Raw genomic sequence first — 24,799 nt, 5'->3', positions numbered from 1 at the left:
CCATTCCCTTCTCCAGGGCCAATGTATGTTAAGAAATACTTTTCTCTTTCAGTTCCATTCCTGTCAGTCTGTAGTTTTTAAATCTGGGAAACGCCATAGAAGTACTGAAAAGCATTTTATGTTTTCCCATCATCTTTTGTATCTGATTGAGAGAGAAGAAAAGAAAGGCAAGAGGGAAGCCATTCGTTGCAGGTTTAGAAATATGTCCCCATGGAGCTGCTGCTGCTGCTAAGTCGCTTCAGTCGTGTGCGACTCTGTGTGACCCCATAGACGGCAGCCCACCAGGCTCCCTCGTCCTTGGGATTCTCCAGGCAAGAACACTGGAGTGGGTTGCCATTTCCTTCTCCAGTGCATGAAAGTGAAAATGAAGTCGCTCAGTCATGTCCGACTCTTAGCAACCCCATGGACTGCAGCCTACCAGGCTCCTCCGTCTATGGGATTTTCCAGGCAAGAGTACTGGAGTGGGGTGCCATTGCCTTTGCACCTACTGTCTAACCTACTACATCCAGCCTTCCGTGGGAAGCACCTCAGACAAGGTTCCCATCCTCAAGGAGTTTTCAGATCTTCCCAGGAGAGAAAACATGAACACAGAAGCACCCTGAGTCGGTTAGGTGATCAACCACCAAGGTGGAAAGAATAGTAGGAGAAAAGAAGGAAGCAGATCATCTTTATATATCTAGTGTGTGAGGACTTAGAAATCTTATCTTGTGCCATCATTGTAACTGTCTTTTTTAACATTAATTTTTATTGGAGTAGAATTGATTTATAGTGTTGTGTTAGTTTCTGCTGTACAGCAAAGCAGTTCAGTTATACATACATATATTTCCACTCTTTTTAAGATTGTTTCCCCATATAGGTCATTACAGTATTGACTAGTGTTCCTTGTGCTATACCCCAGGTTCTTAATAGTATAACTGTCTTTTTGAGTTAAGTACTACTAGGGCTTCTCTGGTGGCTCAATGGTAAAGAATCTGCCTGCCAATGCAGGAGATGTGGGTTCAATCCCTGGGTCGGGAAGATTCCCTGGAGAAGGAAATGGCAACTCACTCCAGCATTCTTGCCTTAAGAATTCCATGGACAGAGGAACCTAGAGGGCTACAGCTCATGGGGTTGCAAAAGTCAGATGTGACTTAGTGACCAAACAACAACAAATGACTATCTCTGATACAAAAATAAGGACACTGGGCTTAGAGCAAAAGTCAATCAGTTTGCATAATTTGCTTTCCCAAAGTGTTCATGGACAGGTTTTGCTAATATGTTTGAAATGCATTACTTGACCTAGATACTGTGAAGTTTAACCAGATAGGGATTATTGTATTACCTCTCTTCCCCTCAGTGATGCAGACCTTGGGTTTGAAAGTGGCTTTTGTCTAATCATCTCATCCATGGAGTGTTTGTTTATTAGCATATCACCAAGGTTTGGGGAGTTAGAACAGGCCCTTAGTTTCATTTTCACACTAAATATTATTTAGGCTTTGCTCCTGGGCCACCAGACGCAAAGGTTCTCACATATTATTTAGTATTCCAAAAGCTCAGGGTTCAGTGACCAAAATTTGCCACCAGGCTCTATGCTCCATGAGTTTTCTTTCTTCTTTCCAGAGGCAAGCTAGATGCTGGCTGTTTCCATGAAGGAGGGCTCAGGGGGAAACCTGCCACCTCTGTCATTCTAAAGCCATGACCTTGAAACAAAAGCTTTGGGAGAGCAAAGCCTGTAAAACTTGTTTGGTGTGTTTTTTAATGAGTTTACCCTGATGTTGTTCTACCTCTCCTTCCTTCTCTACCCCTGACCCCAGGCAATGAGAGAGGGGGTGAGATTTAACCATCCATGACAGATAGCAATTTGGCAGCCTTGGAAATGTGGTCGTCTGTTTACCTACAGGCCAAATGTGAGGCCAGACATGCTCACATCCCAGGCCTCAACCTCAGTCTGAGAGATTCACCCTTCTTGTTGGGAATCAGAGGGACTCAACTAAGCTCTCAAAAATTCATAACATACTGGCCTGCATGCCCAGTAAGTACTTCTCCCTTAAAGTAGACTAAGATGGATCAAGGGAGGACAGTGACTCATCCAGCATTCATAACTTTTGAGGTGGCAATCCTATCCCTGTTAGAAGGGCACTTTTAATAATTTAATTAAAAAATGACTAATTTCTGTTTTTGTAGGACAATTAGAACATCTATTCCACACTTGCTCAGTGATATTTTTAATTATTCAATGAAATATTAATAGAAATATTGGCACAGAGCTTTTTGAATCTAAAATATAAAGCATCATCACACAAGTTAGGAATATGAAATAGCTGAATGATGATATTTGATGGGAATGGAGGAGCTTCTGGTAAGTGGTTCAGATGGCTCCTCTATTCAGGCAGCGCATACTTGATTTGAGTCATGCTGCCGCTGCTGCTGCTAAGTCGCTTCAGTCGTGTCCGACTCTGTGCGACTCCATAGACGGCAGCCCACCAGGCTCTGCCGTCCCTGGGATTCTCCAGGCAAGAATACTGGAGTGGGTTGCCATTTCCTTCTCCAGCGCATGAAAGGGTAAAGTGAAAGTGAAGTCACTCAGTCATGTCCGACTCTTAGCGACCCCATGGACTGTAGCCTACTAGGCTCCTCCGTCCATGGGATTTTCCAGGCAAGAGTACTGGAGTGATTTGAGTCATAGATGTGCCTGTTTTCCAGGGTCTTGGCTTGCAGGTGAAAACATGATGGTTTTTCCACGACCACATAGAGCCTTGTTAGCACTGGAGGTGGCCAGGAAGTCAGCACTATTTCCCAGGATGGTGGAATGTACTCTTTCCTGTAATAGACCCAAGGGGAAGAAGGCAAAATAATTAGAAAACAAGGTCCCTAGAAGATCTTAAAATTTAATTGTAGGAAAAGAACCTGAATTTAGAGAACTTCTCAACAACAAATGGAAGATGATCGATGTACCCGCTCATGGCATGGCACATGCACGGCCTGTCATAGCCTTCCTGGCCTCCTCCACCCACTGCACATCCCATCTGTGCCTCTCCACCCTCCTTTACCTGCTCAACTTGTACTCATCCTAGAAGATTCTGGCATCAGCTTTTCCAGGAAATCTTCTGACACCCCGGAAGATGAGTGCGTGCGGGCTTCTGCATGCCTATCTCAGTCATCAACCTGATCACATTTTATTAGATTATTTTTTTCCATGTGGACTGTGACCTCCATGAGGGCAGTGACTAGGGTTTACTCATCCAGGACCAAGCCCAGTGCAAGTAAATACCCAGCAATACAGAGCAAATCAATCCACAAATAACTGCTGATGGTTTGCAGTGATGAGGAAGGACCACAGCGTAACCAGGGAGAGCTTCTCAGAGGAGCGCTGAGTAACATTTGAAGGAAGTGGAACTAATTGGATTGGTAGGAAAAGGACTGGACATATCATTTATGGGAAATGTCAGTAGCTGCACTGCACTGCTCTCAGAAACCATTGTGCTGGGGATTCATGAGAACAGAATTAATAACAGAGGAAAGAGAATAGTCTGAGGACTATGGAAAGCACCTTGTATTCTGGATTTGATGGGCAGACCACATCACTCTTTCCACTACTGTAGTCGAGAGGGTGAGCCAGTGCCAGCTTCCTGATCAAATGCTCACCAGAGAATCTCTCTTTGGCTTATTTAAATCCCACTGTGCTTTCAGTTTAATGCAGCATTTCCTTTATTTCCTGTCTGAAATCTTTATGCCTATTTCAATGATGCCTGTGGATTATTTCCATGTACTACTATAAACCTATCCCAATAAAGATCCAAGCTAATTCAGGTTTTTCTTCTTTCTTTTTTAAGGCTACAACTTCTTTATCTTCAAGCAACTTTAATCTCACATTTAGTATGATTTGAGAATCAGTTCTCATGTATTTTTATGTCATGAAAAGCCCTTTTTTGAGACCTACAATCACAACAGCACCATCAGGAAGAGGAAATGAGCAGGGCTGCTAACCAGAACACTCTGTACCTTTTTAAACATTAACCATTGTTCAGGTCTGTAGACCTGGCTGCCGAAGGCGGTGTAGGAAATCCAGAATCGCGTGCAAAAAAATACAACTTATGGAAAATTTTAGGGTTCCCATATCTGCCTTGATCCAATAAAAGTATACCAAATATGCATATATTTATATATTGCACAGTTTTTAGAGAAATAGAAGTTACAACTAAACTGACCAATCTCTTATCTGAAAATAGCTCTATCTGACCCATGTCATCTTTAGAGAGCAAAGCATTCCATCTGACAGCATTTAAGCTAGGATGACATCACGCCATTAAAACATAACTATGAAAGAAGTTTTTTTCATGAGCAACTTTGTTTTACACTTAGATAGAACTTGATAATCTTTGTTATTTGCTGGCATAGCCTAGGCGTATACAGGTTATCATTACATTTTTTTTTTTACAATGTTGTATTTTTTTAAAAATTTTAATTGGAGGCTAATTACTTTACAGTATTGTGGTGGTTTTCGCCATACATTCACATGAATTAGCCATGGGTGTACATGTGTTCCACATCCTGAACCTCCCTCCCCATCCCATCCCTCAGGGTCATCCCAGTGCAACAGCCCTGAGCACCCTGTCTCATGCATCTAACCTGGACTGGTGATCTTTGTCACATATGATTATAAACGTGTTTCAATGCAATTCTCTCAAATTATCCCACCCTCGCCTTCTCCTACAGAGTCCAAAAGTCTGTTCTTTACATCTGTGTCTCTTTCACTGTCTTGCACATAGGGTCATCATTACCATCTTTCTAATTCCATATATATATATTAACACATGCACATATATTAATGCATATATATATATGGAATTAGAAAGATGGTAATGATGACCCTATATGCAAGACAGCAAAAGAGACACCGGAGAAGGGCATGGCAAACCACTTCAGTATTCTTGCCTCGAGAACCCCATGAACAGTATGAAAAGGCAAACAGATAGGACACTGAAAGATGAACTCCCCACGTTGGTAGGTGCCCAATATGCTACTGGAGATCAGTGGAGAAATAACTTCAGAAAGAATGACCGGATGGAGCCAAAGCAAAAACAATACCCAGCTGTGGATGTGAGTGGTGATAGAAGCAAAGTCCAATGCTGTAAAGAGCAATATTGCATAGGAACCTGGAATGTTAGCTCCATGAATCAAGGCAGATTGGAAGTGGTCAAACAGGAGATGGCAAGAGTGAACGTCAACATTCTAGGAATCAGCGAACTAAGATGGACTGGAATGGGTGAATTTAACTCAGATGACCATTATATCTACTACTGTGGGCAAGAATCCCTTAGAAGAAATGGGGTAGCCATCATGGTCAACAAAAGAGTCCAAAATGCAGTACTTGGATGCAATCTCAAAAATGGCAGAATGATCTCTGTTCGTTTCCAAGGCAAACCATTCAATATCACGGTAATCCAAGTCTATGCCCCGACCAGTAACTCTGAAGAAGCTGATCTTGAATGGTTCAATGAAGACCTACAAGACCTTCTAGAACTAACACCAAAAAAAGATGTCCTTTTCATTATAGGGGACTGGAATGCAAAAGTAGGAAGTCAGGAAACCCCTGGAGTAACAGGCAAATTTGGCCTTGGAGTACAGAATGAAGCAGGGCAAAGGCTAGTAGAGTTTTGCCAAGAGAACACACTGGTCATAGCAAACACCCTCTTCCAACAACACAAGAGAAGACTCTACACATGGACATCACCAGATGGTCAACACTGAAATCAGATTGATTATATTCTTTGCAACCAAAGATGGAGAAGCTCTATACAGTCAGCAAAAACAAGACTGGGAGCAGACTGTGGCTCAGATCATGAACTCCTTATTGCCAAATTAAGACTTAAATTGAAGAAAGTAGGGAAAAACACTAGACCATTCCGGTATGACCTACATCAAATCCCTTATGATTATACAGTGGAAGTGACAAATAGATTTAAGGGACTAGATCTGATAGACAGAGTGCCTGATGAACTATGGACAGAGGTTCATGACACTGTACAGGAGACAGGGATCAAGACCATCCCCATGGAAAAGAAATGCAAAAAAGCAAAATGGCTGTCTGAGGAGGCCTTACAAATAGCTGGGAAAAGAAGAGAAGCCAAAAGCAAGGGAGAAAAGGAAAGATATTCCCATCTGAATGCAGAGTTCCAAAAAATAGCAAGGAGGGATATGAAAGCCTTCCTCAGCGATCAATGCAAAGAAATAGAGGAAAATGACAGAATGGGAAAGACTAGAGGTCTCTTCAAGAAAATTAGAGATATCAAGGGAACATTTCATGCAAAGATGGGCTCAATAAAGGACAGAAGTGGTATGGACCTAACAGAAGTAGAAGATATTAAGAAGAGGTGGCAAGAAAGCACAGAAGAATTGTACAGAAAAGATCTTCACAACCCAGATAATCACGATGGTGTGATCACTCACCTAGAGCCAGACATCCTGGAATGTGAAGTCAAGTGGGCCTTAGGAGGCATCACTACGAACAAAGCTAGTGGAGGTGATGGAATTCCAGTTGAGCTATTTCAAATCCTCAAAGATGGTGCTGTGAAAATGCTGCACTCGATGTGCCAGCAAATCTGTAAAACTCAGCAGTGGCCACAGGACTGGAAAAAGTCAGTTTTCATTCCAATCCCAAAGAAAGGCAATGCCAAAGAATGCTCAAACTACCACACAATTGCACTCGCCTCACATGCTAGTAAAGTAATGCTCAAAATTCTCCAAGCCAGGCTTCAGCAATACGTGAACCATGAAATTTCAGATGTTCAAGCTGGTTTTACAAAAGGCAGCGGAACCAGAGATCAAATTGCCGACATCCGCTGGATCATCGACAAAGCAAGAGAGTTCCAGAAAAACATCTATTTCTGCTTTATTGACTATGCCAAAGCCTTTGACTGTGTGGATCACAATAAATTGTGGAAAATTCTGCAAGAGATGGGAATGCCAGACCACCTGACCTGCCTCTTGAGAAACCTGTATGCAGGTCAGGAAGCAACAGTTAGCACTGGACATGGAACAACAGACTGGTTCCAAATAGGAAAAGGAGTATGTCAAGGCTGTATATTTTCACCCTGCTTATTTAACTTATAGGCAGAGTACATCATGAGAAACGCTGGGATGGAGGAAGCACAAGCTGGAGTCAAGATTGCCGGGAGAAATATCAATAACCTCAGATAATGCAGATGACACCACCCTTATGGCAGAAAGTGAAGAAGAACTAAAGAGCCTCTTGATGAAAGTGAAAGAGGAGAGTGAAAAAGTTGGCTTAAAGCTCAACATTCAGAAAACTAATATCATGACATCTGGTCCCATCACTTCATGGCAAATAGATGGGGAAACAGTGGAAACAGTGTCAGACTTTATTTTGGGGGGCTCCAAAATCACTGCTGATGGTGCTTGCAGCCATGAAATTAAAAGACCCTTACTCCTTGGAAGGAAAGTTATGAGCAACCTAGATAGCATATTAAACAGCAGAGACGTTACTTTGCCAACACAGGTCTGTCTAGTCAAGGCTATTGTTTTTCCAGTGGTCATGGATGGATGTGAGAGTTGGACGGTGAAGAAAGCTGAGCGCCAAGAATTGATGCTTTTGAACTGTGGTGTTGGAGAAAACTCTTGAGAGTCCCTTGGACTGCAAGGAGATCCAACCAGCCCATCCTAAAGGAGATCAGTCCTGGGTGTTCATTGGAAGGACTGATGTTGAAGCTGAAACTCCAATACTTTGGCCACCTCATGTGAAGAGTTGACTCATTGGAAAAGACCCTAATGCTGGGAAGGTTTGGGGGCAGGAGGAGAAGGGGACGACAGAGGATGAGATGGTTGGATGGCATCACCGACTCGATGGACACGGGTGTGGGTAAACTCCAGGAGTTGGTGATGGACAGGGAGGCCTGGCGTGTTGCGATTCATGGAGTCGCAAAGAGTCGGACACGACTGAGCGACTGAACTGAACTGAACTGATGCGTTAATATACTGTATTTGTGTTTTTCTTTCTGACTTACTACGCTCCGTATAATAGGCTCCAGTTTCATCCACCTCATTAGAACTGATTCAACTGCATTCTTTTTAATAGCTGAGTAATATTCCATTGGGTATATATACCACGGCTTTCTTATTCATTCGTCTGCCAATGGACATCTAGGTTGCTTCCATGTCCTGGCTATTGTAAACAGTGCTGCGATGAACATTAGGGTACATGTGTCTCTCAATTCTGATTTCCTCGATGTGTATGCCCAGCAGTAGGATTGCTGGGTTGTATGGCAGTTCTATTTCCAGTTTTTTAAGGAATCTCCACACTGTTCTCCATAGTGGCTGTACTAGTTTGCATTCCCACCAACAGTGTAAGAGGGTTCCTTTTTCTCTGGACCCTCTCCAGCATTTATTGTTTGTAGACTTTTTGATAGCAGCCAGTCTGACCGGCATGAGATGGTACCTCACTGTGGTTTTGATTTGTATTTCTCTGATAATGAGTGGTGTTGAGCATCTTTTCATGTGTTTGTTAGCCATCTGAATGTCTTCTTTGGAGAAATGTCTGGTTAGTTCTTTGGCCCGTTTTTTGATTGGGTCACTTATTTTTCTGGAATTGAGCTGCAGGAGTTGCTTGTATATTTTTGAGATTAATTCTTTGCTTCATTTACTATTATTTTCTCCCATTCTGAAGGCTGTCTTTTCACCTTGCTTATAGTTTCCTTTGTTGTGCAAAAGCTTTTAAGTTTAATTAGGTCCCATTTGTTTATTTTTGCTTTTATTTCCATTCCTCTGGGAGGTGGGTCATAGAGGATCCTGCTATGATTTACATCAAAGAGTGTTTTGCCTATGTTTTCCTCTAGGAGTTTTATAGTTTCTGGTCTTACATTAAGATCTTTAATCCATTTTGAGTTTATTTTTGTGTATGGTGTTAGAAAGTGTTCTAGTTTCATTCTTTTACAAGTGGTTGACCAGTTTTCCCAGCACCACTTGTTAAAGAGATTATCTTTTCTCCATTGTATATTCTTGTCTCCTTTGTCAAAGATAAGGTGTCCATAGGTGTGTGGATTTATCTCTGGGCTTTCTACTTTGTTTCATTGATCTATGTTTCTGTCTTTGTGCCAGTACCATACTGTCTTGATAACTGTGGCTTTGTAGTATAGTCTGCAGTCAGGCAGGTTGATTTCTCCAGTTTCATTCTTCTTTCTCAAGATTGCTTTAGCTATTCGAGGTTTTTTGTATTTCCATACAAATTGTGAAATTATTTGTTCTAGTTCTCTGAAAAATACCGTTGGTAGCTTGACAGGGATTGCATTGAATCTATAGATTGCTTTGTGTAGTATACTCATTTTCACTATACTGATTCTTCTGATCCATGAACATGGTATATTTCTCCATCTATTTGTGTCACATTTGATTTCTTTCATCAGTATTTTATAGTTTTCTATATATAGGTCTTTTGTTTCTTTAGGTAGATTTATTCTTAAGTATTTCATTCTTTTCATTGCAATGGTGAATGGAATTGTTTCCTTAATTTCTCTTTCTGTTTTCTCATTGTTAGTGTATAGGAATGCAAGGGATTTCTGTGTGTTAATTTTATATCCTGCAACTTTACTATATTCATTGATTAGCTCTAGTAATTTTCTGGTGGAGTCTTTAGGGTTTTATATGTAGAGGATCATGTCATCTGCAAACAGTGAGAATTTCACTTCTTCTTTTCCAATCTGGAGTCCTTTTATTTCTTTTTCTTCTCTGATCACTGTGGCTAAAACTTCCAAAACTATGTTGAATAGTAATGGTGAGAGTGGGCATCCTTGTCTTGTTCCTGACTTTAGGGGAAATGTTTTCAATTTTTCACCATTGAGGATAATGTTTGTTGTGGGTTTATAATATATGGCTTTTATTATGTTGAGGTATGTTCCTTCTATGCCTGCTTTCTGGAGGGTTTTTATCATAAATGGATGTTGAATTTTGTCAAAGGCTTTTTCTGCATCTATTGAGATAATCATATGGTTTTTATCTTTGAATTTGTTAATGTGGTGTATCACATTGATTGATTTGCAGATATTAGAGAATCCTTGCATGCCTGGGATAAAGCCCACTTGGTCATGATGTATGATCTTTTTAATATGTTGTTGGATTCTGTTTGCTAGGATTTTGTTAAGGGTTTTTGCATCTATGTTTATCAGTGATATTGGCCTGTAGTTTTCTTTTTTTGTGGCATCTTTGTCTGGTTCTGGTATTAGGGTGATTGTGACCTCATAGAATGAGTTTGGAAGTTTACCTTCCTCTGCAATTTTCTGGAAGAGTTTGAGTAGGATAGGTGTTAGCTCTTCTCTAAATTTTCGGTAGAATTCAGCTGTGAAGCCATATGGTCCTGGGCTTTTGTTTGTTGGAAGATTTCTGATTACAGTTTCAATTTCTGTGCTTGTGATGGGTCTGTTAAGATTTTATATTTCTTCCTGGTTCAGTTTTGGAAAGTTATACTTTTCTAAGAATTTATCCATTTCTTCCAAGTTGTCCATTTTATTGGCATATAGTTGCTGATAGTAGTCTCTTAGGATCCTTTGTATTTCTGTGTTGTCTGTTGTGATTTCTCCATTTTCATTTCTAATTTTGTTGATTTGATTCTTCTTCCTTTTTTTCTTGATGAGTCTGGCTAATGGTTTGTCTACTTTATTTATCTGCTCAAAGAATCAGGTTTTAGCTTTGTTGATTTTGGCTATGGTCTCCTTTGTTTCTTTTGCATTTATTTCTGCCCTAATTTTTATGATCTCTTTCCTTCTAACCCTAGAGTGCTTCATTTCTTCTTTTTCTAGTTGCTTTAGGTGTAGAGTTAGGTTATTTATTTGATTTTTCTCCTGTTTCTTGAGGTAGGCTTGTATTGCTATGAACCTTCCCCTTAGCACTGCTTTTACTGTATCCCATAGGTTTTGGGTTGTTGTGTTTTCATTTTCATTCATTTGTATGTATATTTTGATTTCTTTTTTGATTTCTTCTGTGATTTGTTGGTCATTCAGTAGTGTATTATTTAGCCTCCATATGTTTGTATTTTTAATAGTTTTTTTCCTGTAGTTGATATCTAATCTTACCACATTGTGATCAGAAAAGATGCTTGAGATGATTTCAATTTTTTTGAATTTATATCATTGATTTTTGTAGATCAGGGAACACTCTTTTGGGCTTTCTTGATGTTATTTCTTTTTCTATAAATGTGAATCATGAGAAGCAGAATTTAAATGATTCTATCAGAAATGAGATGGCTACAGTCATCATAATCATTGTCATTTTGGTATTGAGCATTTACTATGCCATGTACAGTGCAAACGAATTTTACACATTAGATCATATATCTTGGCACTTACTTCTATTATGACACTTCTCAAGGTGAACTAAAATACCTTACATAAGCATCTGTCTCCACTACATCCTGTCTTCACTGTAGTACCCTGGGTGCAGAGCCCATACCTTCCTCATCTGGTTACCCCAGCACACTGTGCATATTGGACACTAAATAAATGTCTGATATTTAAGTAGAAATAACTTGAGGTAACAAAACCATACCATTTGAAGAATCTTAAAACATATTATGGCCATACTACAATGTTCTTATAACAAGATCTGGAAACAAACTATATCCCAAACATAGGGAAACAGTTCAATACAAGCAAGGTTGGATATAACAAGACACACTTGATACACTTAACGTAACAGAAACACTTTCACTGTAAAGACACTGCTTTCAGAAATACAACTGTCCTGTGTGTTGGGAGTGCTTTCCTTCTCCGTCTCCTATTGGGGTTTCAGATCAGAACTTTCCCCAGCCTTTCCACCATCAGATTGTCTCTGTATTAAGTGTTCTTTTCTAGTTCACCCTGCCTGGCCACTTGCCTTTTATTTTAATTAATTGATTAAGCTTTTTTCTTTTTTTTTGCATCCTTTCCCCCGCCACTCTAAGCCTTCTCAGGTGCTCTGTGCATTATTTATTTGCTCCCACAGTTCTATCAAAACTGTACTGGCATCTTTCCCAACAAGGGATCCTGCTAGCAGACAGTTCCCATCTTGCTTCCAACAATCCTTTTTAGGGGCTACTTTGCAGAGATCCTGGGTTCAACGAACCATCATCATCCAGCAAGAGAGCTGCTCAGACAATTTCTGGTGGGATAATTAGACCTTTCCCCCAAATAACAGCAAAATAATAGTCAATAAATGTATGTCCTCAAAGAGCATTTGCTTGGTTCTGCACAAATCAGAAGGGATTATTTGTACACCTCTGGATTAATGATCAATGAATTAGCAGAATTTCTGATCCTATTAGAAATGCTAATCTCATGAGAACAGAGAGAACCATTTGTGAAAGGGCTGAGCTGTCCAGATGGTGCCTGTCCCCACTGACCTGGCTCTGTGAGAAAGGAAGGAAAAGGGGAGGGAAAGAATATTTGTTCTGAGCTTATTGCATTCCAGACTTTGGGTAAGGGGCTCTTACAGACCCAGTGTAGTTTATTCTCACGCCAATCTTTCAAAACAAAATTACAGCCAGCCTTGTTCCTGATGGAAAACCCGGATGTCAGTGAGATTAAGTAGCCTGACTCAGGCCACACAGCCAGGAAGTGCAAACCTAGAAGTGAGGATTTGAACTCAGGTTTTTATGAGTACAAAGTACATGTTGTTGTTATAACAGTGGCAGGGTTTGGTTAGATAGCTGGTAACAATGTTCAGGTTATTAAAGACCAAAAAGCAAAGTACAGGTCATCCCTGACAAGGCTGATTCCTCCTGCTATTATGGACTCCAGGACTCCCTCCCACGATGACTGTGTTGCATACACTTGAATGAGAAATCACATTATCCCAGATGGACGCTGAGGAATCACAACCTTAGGCATAGAATTTAATGGCCACAGCCCTAATACTGTGTTATTTGAGCAGGGGCTGGCCCCATGAGTAGAAAAGGCTTGAGGACCCATGGGGCCTATCTCTATTCCTAACCAACTGTATCCTTTTATGGAAATTTCAACATCATGAAAATCATTCCTTAGGACTTGCTTTTTCCAAAATATCCTATCGAAATACATTAACCTTTAAGAAGGTGATTCCTGAAACTCCTTTATCACCCAGTACCCTGGCAGGAAATAGTTGTGCAAGGCCCATACCTGATAATGAAGCAAGAAGATGAGTTCTAGAAGCACTATTTTCCTTTTACCACATCATCCCTCACCATGTGCTCAGTTCTGTCTTTATGGTTCAGTTTTCCTCTTGGTAAATTATCGGTAATAATGAGACAGGAATTTAAATCAAACAGAAGCGGAAACATGAGTAGACTTAAATGATTTGTGTGGAGAACAACAGTCAAACTAACTTTAACATTTATGTTTTTTGAAAGTACTTACTTCTTTGGCTGCACCAGGTCTTGGCTGCAGCACACAGGATCTTCGATCTTCGTTGTGGCATGTGGAACCTTTAGGTGCTGTGTGTAGGATCTAGTTCCCCAACCAGGGATCACACCTGGGTGCCCTGCATTGGGAGCACGGAGTCTCAGCCCCTGGACTGCCAGGGAAGTCCAACATTTATGTTTTTAATAAATATTAATTCTAGAATAGCTTTAGATTTATAGAAAAGTTATAAAGATAGTACAAAGAAAGGGTTCTCATATATCGCACACCCAGTTTCCCTTATTGTCAACATCTTACATCAGCACAGAACATTTGTCACAGCTAAGGAACCAAAAGTAATAGGACATTATTGACTAAAGATGGTACTTTATCCAGATTTCCTTAGTTTTTAACTAATGTCCTTTCCTGTTCCTGCCCAGTTGTCCCATCTCTTCAGGCTTCTCCAGACTGTGACAGTTTCTCAGACTTTCCTTGTTTGTGATGACTTTGGCAGTTTGAGGAGTATGAGTCAGGTAATGTATAGAATATGTTTCACTTTGGGCTTTATCTGATGTTTTCCTCATGGTTAGATGGGGTTAGTGGGTTTTGGGGAGGACAACCCCAGAGGTAAAGAGCCCTTCTCATCACATCTTATCAAGAGTACGTTTATTGTGTACATGTGTACTCAGTCGTGTCTGACTCTTTGCAACCTCATGGATTGTGTAGCCTGCCAGGCTCCTCTGTTCATGTAATTTTCCAGGTAGGAATACTGGAGTGGGTTGCCATTTCCTACTCCAGAGCATCTTCCCGACCCAGGGATCGAACCTGATTATGTTCATTAAATGTTAAGTCACAGTTGATTTAACATTTATTTTTAAAGCAAATAAATCATGTGGCAAATTAGTCTGAACTAGAGCCAGCTCTGTCCATTTTTTACAAGGACAGAACTGGCACAAAATCAAACTGTCAGAGTCTCTGGAAACAAACTAATGTTTCATTCAGTCCAAGTCCCAGGTTGTAACGTTTATGCGAATTCCTTTTGCAGAAAACATTTGGAGTTCCTGAGGAAAAAAAAAAAATGGATGTCTTAAATATAGAATGTAGTTAAGATGCCATGTCTGAAGCATTTCACAGACTTGCCAGCGAGTGAGCACCGCCATCACAGAACACCAGCTGTGGAACCCTGTCTGTTGAACCCACAGGCCCCAAGTCCCCAGAAGACAATATTAGCAATGAACCAGATTTTCACATTTCCTGCCTCCCCTGAATTCATAACATTTCCAAACTGCCAGGCTGCTCCTGGGAGCCTGTACCATTACCTTGTAGGGAAAGTGCTGGCAGAACCACCTTTCATTTGCGTTGCATAAGAACATCATCTTCATTTCAGTAATTTAACTCTGATTAAACTTAGCTGTCAGCCTTTAAAGTTCTCTGAGCAGCTTTCAGACTCAGAAAGGGAAGAGGCATGCCAGCAGCTTTTCTGCAATCCCTTCCCACCTACCTTCCTGCAAGCTCCTTTCCAAGCAGCTGGGTAAAGCCAGAATCGTTCAGAGAGCAATCGTTTGCCAGGCTGGGAGGTGCCTGGTGGGAATGGATTCTCTCGCTCTGTGGCCTGGCCCTGCCCAGGGAAGGCAGCTGGGAGCACCCAGCAATGCCTGCCTGCCACTTTTGCATCTTTCAAGTTGCTTCCTTTGGTTTCTTGCTTCTCAGGTTAATATAGCCTGTGGGGTTTGTTTTTGTTTTTTTAATTTAATTAAAATTTTAAAAATTGGAATATAATTGCTGTAAAATGTGTTAGTTTCTACCATACAATGAAGTGAATCGGAGAAGGCAATGGCACCCCACTCCAGTACTCTTGCCTGGAAAATCCCATGGATGGAGGAGCCTGGTAGGCTACAGTCCATGGGGTCGCTAAGAGTTGGACATGACTGAGCGACTTCACTTTCACTTTCCCTTTCATGCACTGGAGGAGGAAATGGCAACCCACTCCAGTGTTCTTGCCTGGAGAATCCTAGGGACGGCGGAGCCTGGTGGGCTGCCGTCTATGGGGTCGCACAGAGTCGGACATGACTGAAGCGACTTAGCAGCAGCAGCAGCATACATATATCCCCTCCTCCCTCTTGGACCTCTCTCCCACCCATCCCTCATCCCAGTCATCTAGGCCATCCCATTTTTTCCACATTTTTAAAACTTGAAAGGTTCTTTGAATTCTATAGTGCTATAAAATTTTCAAAAGTTTCACACACATGATTTCATATAATCCCATCATTTTTATTACTATTATATATAGTTTTTGGCTCTTTCAATTTTTCCTTTCTCTCCAGACCGTCTTGTATTTTTCCTCTTCCTGTTTGGGTCTTCTGGTCCCCAGCCCTCATGCTTTCACTGAAACCCACGGCTGTTTCCCCTGAGGAGTGTCTTTTCCTGTGCTCTCCACTGACTTCCTGCCATTGGGGGGGTGGGGGGAGGGGGGCAGGAATGGGGATGGGGGTGCGGTTCCCAGCCTTCTTCCCTGGCAAGGGCAGAAGCAGGCCCATCCTGCGCAGGGCCACACACAGCTCCCCAGGCCTCCTCCTGCACCCCTTTTCACTTATTCTGTTAACAATCTCAAGGGTCTCAAGGCTGCAAATTGCATTTTAGAGTTTTCATCTGGTGCTTTTTGTGAGCTCACCATGCAGGAAACTAAGAACTACAGAAAGACCTAAAAAGTGGTCCTAGGAATCCTTAACGTAGGTTATGGCCATTACAGGCAGCACAGACTTCCACTCATCAGGGTCCTAAAAGGATATATAAGAAGAGGTTTTGTAATCAGGTCCATATGCTCCAGGCTTAATGACCAGGACAGATCTTCGATGTTACACAATCCCCAACTGCTTTGATCTTCGCTGTCCTGGTCAGTATACCCAGCTGGATAAATAACATTAGGCCAAAAAGAGCTTACTGGACAAATGGTAAAAATTGATAATGTCCTACATTTGCCAGAAGCACAGGTGCTTCAGATCAATTGGGCTAACCTTGTGGAAACAATTAACACTAAGCCTTTTTATAAGACAAAAAAAGCTTTTATATTTACAGGTTCAGATTCTGGAGGTAAAATGAATTTTCCAGGACTGAAAAATGTTCCCTGTAGAGCTGATAGATTGTTAACATTCAGCGTGGTTTATTGAGTTCTTAAAAGAGAAGAAGAGAAAAACAACCCAAACAACAAAAGTAATAAAAATCTGTACCATCACCATCAGCTTATTACAACAGTTAACTTTCTGCTTATGAGTTTTTCAATGACGACTCCCCTGAAAGCTTGAGATAAATATATTATTAAGATACAGATTATCATTCTCCAAGTTTGCTCTTATCACAACAGATCCAGGTGGAATTGGAGACTCTTACCGGAATATGGCTAGTTTCCAACGGCTTAGAAGTGTTTCTTATGACTAAATAGATAGCCTCATAATTGGGTTTGTGAGTACAAATTTGTCAAGATTCCACTTTACATGGCATGGATATTCTCAGCTCAAACCCTCAAAAAATATTCCTCTGTAAATACATAGGCAAATACTGAAAGCCTCATTCTAGCTTTTCTCTAGTTGGGAGGCACAATGTAAACGCAAGTCTCTTTCTGTTAGTGAAGACATATTGTGTGACTTTAAGCAGATCCTTCATCGTCTGGGGCCTCTACACCTCATGCCCAGACTAAGGGTTAGTTGCTCAGCCGTGTCCAACTCTCTGTGACCCCATGAACTGTAGCCCATCAGGCTTCTCTGTCCATGGGATTTCCCAGGCAAGGAAACTGGAGTGGGTTGCCATTTCCTTCTCCAGGGGATCTTCCTGACCCAGGGATCGAACCTGAGTCTCCTGAATTACAGGCAGATTCTTTACCATCTGAGCCACCAGGGAAGTGCCTAGACTAAGGTCTAGTCCTAATAATCTGTGCCCCTAATTAGAACAGTGTGATTAGGAAAGAGGGTTCTGCAGTCAAGTAGCTGTGGTTTCAAATGCTGTCTCCATCTCTAAGTAGTTACCTATCAACGGGCAAGACAGTTAGCCTTGGCGCCTACATTTCCTCATCTGTAAAATGGTTATAGTAATAGTACCTGCTTGAAAAGGTTGGGGTAAGGATTAAGTGAGATAATTATATGAAACACTTAGCATAGGGCCTGGCCTATTACAGGTGCTGGAGAAATGTTAACTTTATTTGTAGAGTCCATATTGTTATAATAAATGGTTTATTTGTATGTGGTTTCCATCCTTTTCACTAAGTTGATCTGCTTTCTTTTTTTCTAATTGAAATATAGTTGATTTACACTGCTGTGCTAGTTTCAGGTGTACAGCAAAGTGATTCACTTTATATAAATAGACACACATGTGTGAGTGCTAAGTCACTTCAGTTGTGTCTGACTCTTTGTGACCCCATGGACTGTAGTTTGCCAGGCTCCTTTGTCCATAGGATTCTCCAGGCAAGAATACTGGAGTGAGTTGCCATGCCCTCCTCTAGGTAATCTTCCCGACCAGAGGGTGAACCCACATCTCCTGCTACTCCTGCATTGCAGGCAGATTCTTGACCACCAGGGAAGCCCATAAATACCCTTTTTTTTTCAGATTCTTTCGCCTTATAGGTTATTACAAAATATTGAATATGGTTTCCTGTGCCATTCAGTAGGTCCTTGTTTTTTATCTATTCTATATATAGTAGTATGTATATGTTAATCACAGACTCCAATACACTGATCAACTTTTATGCAGATGGATCAAGCAAACAGGTCATGGAAGACTGAGATTCTGTTATAGATTCAGAGGTGTTGTTATTAATATGACATCAATGTTCCTCCTAGAGATTCCAGTGTTTTTGATGCAAAACAATAATTAGGTGTGTGGTGTCCTCTCTGGATGGTTTCCAACGACTGTGTCTACCAAGAAGGTAAATGCCCCATTGGAAATGTGGTTCTTTTCCTGAATGATTTCTGAGCAAGGAAGAAAAGGTTTAAAAATAATAATTTTTGACAAATGATGGGAGCAGATTATAGAGGTATATACTTTCTAGGAGTGTGTGCATCTCAGGGGAATGTTCTGTATCCTAATAAAAAATTATGGCTTATCCCCATCGAACCCACAGCAACAGAGCACGTTGTGGTAGATGACAAGGTTATAGACGATGAGATAGACAGCTGGAAAGGGAAGAGTGAGGATTGTGGTGCTGACCAGGAAAGGGAAGGCCTGTTTTCTGGTCCACTTAAGCTAACTGGTCAATGATTTCCTATTTTGATTTTCCTTGTCTAAAGTGTTTGGTGAACTAATTGCTACTTCACGCAAACAACCATTTCTAGCTGGGAGGTGAGGACATTTGACGCCCCTTCTCCCAGTAGTTAGACCCAGGGTCTACCTAGGAGCCAAGCAGATCATCTCTATCCATTGGAATAGAAGCATCTGGCAGGCAAACACCTTGCCCGTCTAGTTTACCAGTGCCCGGTACAGGATATTAGAGAATATATTCTGTATGTATATGGAATTAGGTCCTTGACAGGCACTTGTTGAATGAAAGAACAGACAGAGGTTTTCCCTCATTAGGCTGCTGGAGTGGCTTCTGCAGCAAAAACAAACAAGAGGAGGAGGAGGAGAAGGGAGATGGGGGGAAGGAAGAGAAAGGAGAGAAGGGGAAGAAGTGGGGTGGAGGAAGAGTGGAGCAGGAGGTGGGGAAGGAAAGAAGAGGAGGAGGGGAAGTTCCAGCAAGTTGAGGAGGGCTCTGGTCAAGGTTTCCAGAAGTTCGTCTTCTCTGTACTCCTTCCCTGGCTCCCTTTTGCTTCCTAAGCTCCATCAGGAGAAGGCTGGTCATTGCTGATTTAGGATACTTTTCAAACCAAAGCTGAAAATAACTTCAAAAGAATGTGACATCTTAGGGATATCAAATGCCATAACCAGGAGATGCTGCTTACAGGAAAGCAAAATATAGTCTGTTTCTTTCTCAGTGGCTGTCATGCAGAAACAGTGGTTCCGGCTGACTTTAAAATTGCTGCCTAAATGAAGGAATGAGGATCTTCTGGGAAATGTAGGCTCTTAATGGAAGGTTGTGGTTTGAAACGTTTCCCACGCAGTGATCTTTTAAATGCCTATTGACCTCTCTGCAGTGGCTGCTTTTCCATCATAATCTGTTACATAATTACGGTGCAGCTTCCAGGCTGCTTTTTACAAAACTGATTTAAACTTAGCCACCTAGACGAGCATCACTGACCTTTTTCTAGAATCTGTGGGGCTTATTAGAATTGCATTGGCAGAGCAAGAGAATCTGGTGATTTCAACCAAATGAACCCCTGGGGAAATTGGTTCAAAGGCTCCTTTTCCTTCCTAGGCTTGCAAGTGATGCTGTAAAGCCAACAATTGCAATTTGAATGGCTTCAGAAAAATTGAGTTTGGTGCCTGAGTAAATGTTTGATTCCAAGTGACTCTCCCCACCTCCCAAATACTGACCTTTCAGCATTGCATATTGAAACACGCAGCATCTGAGAATCAATTTTAGTCCGAATTCTCTGATGAAAATAACAGAAGCAGAGTCCGGGTATCTTAAGCAAACAAATGAATGTATTGGAAGGATACAAAAGAGCTCACGGAACAGAAGGAGAAGCCAAGAATCCACTTTATCAAAGTATGAGAGAAGCTGTAGGTATTCAAGTGGCAGGAATAATACAATTCCCTTTGGCCATTGCTACCAGAGTAAGTGACTTAGAACCATTCTCAGTTTTTGCATCACTTGTCTCCACATTAAAATTCCAGGTCAAGAGCATCTGGGAGACCTAGTTTCAGCTATGTACATGCTCTCCATTTGGTCAGGGTAGGGGAAGGCACTGTGATGGAAAAATGTTTCTCCTACGGGGAAAAAGGGATTCTCCAGAGAAAAATCAAGGCTCTCTCTCCTCAGGCAATGGTGGCACGTGTCTGCCCTACTGCAGGGGTAGAACGTGGTGTGTATTTTTAACTCACCAGCCTCCAGTTCTATGTCATATCTTCCTTCTCCTCCAAACCATGTGTTAGCACAGCAGGCATATCCACACCAGGACAGCACACACCGTCCCTGCAGGAAAGTCTGGGATGTGTGAGCAGCTGAGAATTTTGGAGAAGGAGAAGAACGAGTTAAAGGAATGATATGGGAGAGTGGAGGTGTGGGTATCATGCTCTTCTTCCGAGCTGTTGGTTTCTGTTCTCCTCAGGTCAACATGTTTTTTATTTAATTTGAGAGAAACTCAAATTATACTTCTACGGCAATACCATCAAATCTGCTCTGTGATTTCTTTTTTTTACATGTGAAGAGAAAACAAAGATAGAGTAATATCCAAGATGTTTTTAAATTTCTTTTTCTAGAACTGACCTCTCTAAAATTTTGTATTACATCATACAATTAATTATAACATGCATCATTAATTTAAAATATTCTTTTATTGATGAGATAGACAATGACAAAAAACTGAGGGTGCCACAGAAGTGGGGAAGCTGTGGGGCAGATTCAGCATCCTTATTTCCGGCTGCTCCAAAGCAGCTTACTCGTTTGACAGTCCAATCCTTGATGTATTTTGCTCGAGAGTTTCCATGAAAATGACCTCTCAGGTGATACTTCCTAAAAATCTATAATGCATCCAGAATTTCATCCCAGTGCATCCTAGAGTAGAGCAAAACAACACCTCCTAGAGAAGAAAATATCTTCTTCCAGTGTTACGCCTTTGTAGGCCTTAGTTTGAAGAATATGTATCTAATTCTGTTGCTGCTTCAGAAAATATAAAGACTTGTATTGCTCTTAAACCTATTTGTTACTTCTTTTAAAACTTTGGTATGTTTTACACAGTTCAGCAAAAAGTTAACCCTTGACTTTGATTCATGTGAGAGCAAATCAGTATGTTCATTCTACTTCTCTTTTTCCTTTCAGTTCCAATTACCTCCCCCAGCAATGCAAATTTCCCTCACCTCTCTATGGTGACAAGTCCCCAGGCCAGAATGGAGCTGATGTTTACCGGATACCTGTCACGTGACAAACATGCACATACGTGTAATCCAAGATCCAGAGAGGTTTTAAAAAAAAAGTATTCAGGGTCACAAAGCTAGTAATTCTAAGTTCACATTGGAACCTCTATCTGTCTGATTTCAAAGCACATTCTTCCCATTGTATTACGTCAAATAAGATAGTTGGCTATCAGCTCATCAAGAACTACTACACATTCCAAGAAAAAGTGCATATTACGAGTTCCTAAGACCAAAATGACGCTAGAAGAGTTGGATAAATGGAGGCAGAAATATGTCAGATATGTTGTATCTGACATATAGTCTCTCGGTTTTCTCCCTTTCCCGTTGGGGACGCCCAGAGGGTGAGTGAGTGGACTGAGTACTCCTGACCTCGGTGTTGAGCAGTTTAGGTCAGAGAGAAGAATGGCTAAAGGTTGGAGGACCATAAAGTCATGGAGAAAACTTATAAACCAGATGAAACAAAACTTTCATTTAAGTGGACATTGATTCATTCTTTCATACAATGAGTATTTATGCTATGTGTCTATGAGTGTCTATGAGAGGGCAGGCACACAAAGATGAATAAGACATGGCTCTTCCTTCAAGGAATTCAGTGTCTATTGAGGAAGAGAGATAAGTTAACAAGCTGTCAGAGTGGAGTGGGATAATACATATTTTGTCTGTCCTTAGATGCCCTTTCTATAATCAACATATCATGGGCACACACTGATTTTTGCCTGTTCATTATTCTCTCCAATTTCACTTTCTCTAGAAGGATTACATCTTCTCCACTGGAAAATCTGATGAGTCTGTTAAATCTAGGGGTCCTCAACCCTCTGTGTACATGCATCCTAAGTCACTTCAGTCATGTCTGACTCTGTGTGACCCCATGGACTGTAGCCCACCAGGTTCCTCTGTCCATGGGATTTCCCAGCCAAGAACACTGGAGTGGGTTGCCATGTCCTCCTCCAGGGGATTCTCCCAACCCAAGGATCCAACCCAGGTCTCTTTTGTTTCCTGCATTGCCAGGCAAGTTCTTTACCACTAGTGCCACCTGGGGAGACCCCTCAACCCTCTACTCACCAACAAGTGGCTTCCTTGCCCACGCTGGAACACTGTTTATTCCTTGGAATCAAAATCTTAAAGGAGGATAGAAAGGAAAAAAAAAATCCCCAGAAGTGACAGAAAATCATTCATTCTGGATCAGGGCCCTGACAATACTTGAGTGTTCCTAGACCCATCCCATCCCTTCCCTGCCAGTTTCTATCAATTTAGGCATCTTCTGGACCCTCCAGAGAGCTGATAGAAATCCTCCTAATAAAATCCCATTGTTGTTTTTTTTTTAATTTTATTTATTTACGTGTGGCTACACTGGGTCTTTTTTGCTTTGCTTGGGCTTTCTCTAGTTGCAGCTAGCAGGGACGATGCATCGTGGTGGTGTGTGGACTTCTCATTGTGGCAGCTTCTCTTTCGTTTTGGAGCACAGGCTCTATGCACATGGTCTTCAGTAGTTTAGGCTCACAGGCTCCAGGGCACAGACTCAGAGGTTGTGACCCATGGGCTTGGTGGCTGCCCAGCATGTGGGATCTTCCCAGACCAGGGATTGAACCCATGTCCCCTGTATTGGCAGGCAGATTCTTATCCACTGTGCCACCAGGAAAGTCCAGGTCGCATTGTTAAACAGTGAACAGACAAAATCCCCTGGGTGTGATATGGGTTGTCTGGGACAAAACTGAGAGCAAGAGGACCAGTTAGGAGACTCTTGTAGCAACCCAGGTGGGACACGGTGAGAGGCTGAACTCACTGAGTAGAGACTGAAAGAAGGAAAGATGCATTCTAGAATCAAAAGAGATAGAGCTAGCTGGACTTGATGACCACCAGATGCAGAAATATGAAGCGTCAGAAGAATTGTGTTTCCATGAAACCACGTCAACTCCTTTCTATTGGTCTAGAGGGTATGCTCTGACCCGGCCTTGATTCTGGCGGTATTTTCTTACCTGTGAAGGCTGCCTCTTCGCCCCTCTCTACCCTCCTAGTCCTGGAATGAACACATCCCTTCCTCCCGAAAAATCATCTCCATTATCCCCTTGGCAGCGACATCAGATTCTTCCTTTCGCCTTGCCTCCTAAGCCCCCAGGGTACGTGTACGGTAGATTCTTGGAAACAGTTCTGGACAGCATGTCATTGTCCAACCTCAATAAGCACATTCCGATGACGACTGGACGTCACATGGATATTTGCTACATTTGTGATTCCATTTACATCCTCACCAACAGGACCACAGCCCACGCAGTTCACACAACCTCAGCCCTCCTTCCCTATCGGATTCCTGAGGTGTCCTGTGCTGTCAACTCTGCTACAGAGGAAAGGTGTTCAAGGAGTGGTGTGGTCATGTGGAAAGAATCCAGCAGCACCGGGCAGAGGCGGACTTGGTGGACTATGCTCTTTCCCCTCAAAAGGAACACACAGGCCACAAGCAAACAGCAGCCTTTGTGAGTCAGCGCCCACTCTGCCCCACTGTCCTTCGCACCAATCTTTTGAACCAATAAATACAGGAACACCCACAACTACCACCTCTTATCTGTAGGAAAATAAGCCAGTTAGGGAAGTTGTGCAAGACACTGAACAAACATCCACGAGAACCAAGGACTCCACCCTCCCTGGAAAGCCCTTCAACCCTGGATGCTGGGCGCTGACTGTTGAGATGGAGAAGAATTGACAATGGCTTTAGTTGGCTCTTTCTCTAGTTTCTCTGTTTTTGGAAGATATCTTGGAACTTGAGGATCTTTTAGAAAAATAACATTTTAAGGAACATATTAGTGGCATTCAGAATATCACATTATTTCCTGGGTGATCTTCTGCAAAAATAAAAGCAAGATATTGGTATGTTCTAGTGACTTTAGGAACCTCAGAATTTTCAGATCCATGCTATTAAATAACTCCCCTATTTAAGGCTGTCCAAGTAAATAATGTGCTGCAGACTCTCAGACTGTGAAGGAAATCTTGAAGGATGATAGAAGAAAAAGAAACAAACATATCTCACTTACAGCTGATGCTCCCAGGCAGTTTTTTGCTGGGTGATTTGATTATCGTATGTGTTACAGCTTGGCCACCTGTATTTCATTTCAAATACATTTTCGTCAGTTTCTTTGCCAACAAAGCACACTTGATAGAAATGCCTCAAAATCAATTTATACTGCTTCACTAGTTTTATGCCTTTTTAAGTTTCAGGAAACAACAATTAGGATATTTTCAATGAAGCAAAGAACTCCATTAGGCTGCCGCAAACGTCAAAAGTTCCTGGCTATGCTAACATTTATGTAATTGTTCTGGAAACCCCATGCACCGGAGTAGACCTACACACAAGGAGTGACTCACTGAATATTTCTACGCACATACTCTCTCTAAAATGTGCTCCAGTTTTTGTTTTTGTTTTTTTTTTCCTGAAGGGGGAAAGACAAAATATGGTACATCAAATCCAA

The 24,799-nt window shown here is 41.6% G+C and overlaps 1 protein-coding gene across 2 annotated transcripts in view; it reads left to right on the top strand.

Annotated features, from left to right (window-relative positions):
- Positions 1 to 24,799, top strand: part of POC1B (POC1 centriolar protein B) — a 168,040-nt gene that overhangs the window by 126,988 nt on the left and 16,253 nt on the right. The window contains exons 13-14 of one of the 2 annotated variants that reach the window (XR_014083099.1): positions 13,778 to 13,870; positions 14,383 to 15,111. The gene's annotated coding sequence lies outside the window, so the exon portion shown is untranslated. Of the gene's footprint in view, positions 1 to 13,777; positions 13,871 to 14,382; positions 15,112 to 24,799 lie in introns of those variants that run through there. The other variant, XR_014083103.1, reaches the window with a different exon arrangement.

Source organism: Giraffa tippelskirchi, chromosome 4, assembly GCF_054371585.1.
Source record: "Giraffa tippelskirchi isolate mGirTip1 chromosome 4, T2T-mGirTip1v1.2.pri, whole genome shotgun sequence".
NCBI classification, from domain to species: domain Eukaryota; kingdom Metazoa; phylum Chordata; class Mammalia; order Artiodactyla; family Giraffidae; genus Giraffa; species Giraffa tippelskirchi.
The sequence above is the reverse complement of the archived record's forward strand: the minus strand, read 5'-3'. Positions and strand labels throughout refer to the sequence as shown.